At 44.1% G+C, this 1,167-nt stretch overlaps 1 non-coding gene across 1 annotated transcript; it reads left to right on the forward strand.

Annotated features, from left to right (window-relative positions):
• Positions 1–212: 212 nt before the first annotated feature.
• Positions 213–376, forward strand: LOC135276172 (U1 spliceosomal RNA). Its single transcript, XR_010343730.1, has one exon. It is a non-coding gene; the product is annotated as a U1 spliceosomal RNA (small nuclear RNA).
• Positions 377–1,167: the final 791 nt, after the last annotated feature.

Genomic DNA, 1,167 nt, shown 5'->3' on the forward strand with positions numbered 1-1,167 from the left:
GTTCTGTTCAGAATTTCCTTCTTGGCTGGTGCCTGCTAGTCTTGTGGGCCTGTCTGCTTTTGCTTATTGTAGGTAGCATTTAGGAAGGTCCCCATGAATTGTTTGGCTAGTGGTCTCACTGCAGTGCCAGGTTTTAACACAGGACAATAAAGGAAAACACTCAATGTAAAGGAGGAAATATAAGAGGAACTGCCCCTTGAATAAGAAGGAGGTTACTTATCTGGCAGGGGAGATACCATGATCACAAAGGTGGTTTTCCCAGGGCGAGGCTTATCCATTGCACTCCGGATGTGCTGACCCCTGCGATTTCCCCAAATGTGGGAAACTGGACTGCATAATTTGTGGTAGTGGGGGACTGCATTCACTCTTTCCCCTGGTTTTTTGAAAAAAAAAATTTAAAAAAAAAAGCAAGAAGGAGGTATCCCAAAAAATAGCAAAAGAGACTGTCTTAGGATGCCATCTCTGACTACAAGTAAAATAGTTCATTACATAGCATCAGAGCCAGGGATGCAGGTGGTGGAGGTTCCAGCTTGCTTATGAAGCTGTGGCCTGCTATGGTGAAGTGAATCCACATTTGGGACCCATTGGAGCAGTTCTATAGCAAAAGGGGAAATGAACAAAATTATCTACTATCAGTAATACTCGTTAGTAATACTCTATAAGAGAATTTGATTACAAAAGTCCACTCTCATCCACAATGATTTATTTCTTTTTTTTTTTTTTTTTTTTTTTAATTGCATTTTAGGTTTTGGGGTACATGTGAAAAACATGCAAGGTTGTTGCATAGGTGCATACGTGGCAGTGTGATTTGCTGCCTTCCTCCCCTTCACCCATATCTGGCGTTTCTCCCCATGCTATCCCTCCCCAATTCCCCACCCCCCCGCTGTCCCCCCCACTCCCCCACAACAGACCCCCATGTATAGTGCTCCCCTCCCTGTGTCCATGTGTTCTCCTTGTTCAACACCCACCTATGAGTGAGAACATGTGGTGTTTGGTTTTGTGTTCTTGTGTCAGTTTGCTGAGAATGATGGTTTCCAGGTTCATCCATGTCCCTACAAAGGACGCGAACTCCTCGTTTTTAATGGCTGCATAATATTCCATGGTGTATATGTGCCACATTTTTCCTGTCCAGTCTATCATCGATGGGCATTTGGGCTGGTTCCAGGT

Source organism: Aotus nancymaae, unplaced genomic scaffold (genome assembly GCF_030222135.1).
Source record: "Aotus nancymaae isolate 86718 unplaced genomic scaffold, 86718_ANA_hifiasm-v0.15.2.pri h1tg000020l, whole genome shotgun sequence".
NCBI classification, from domain to species: Eukaryota; Metazoa; Chordata; class Mammalia; order Primates; family Aotidae; genus Aotus; species Aotus nancymaae.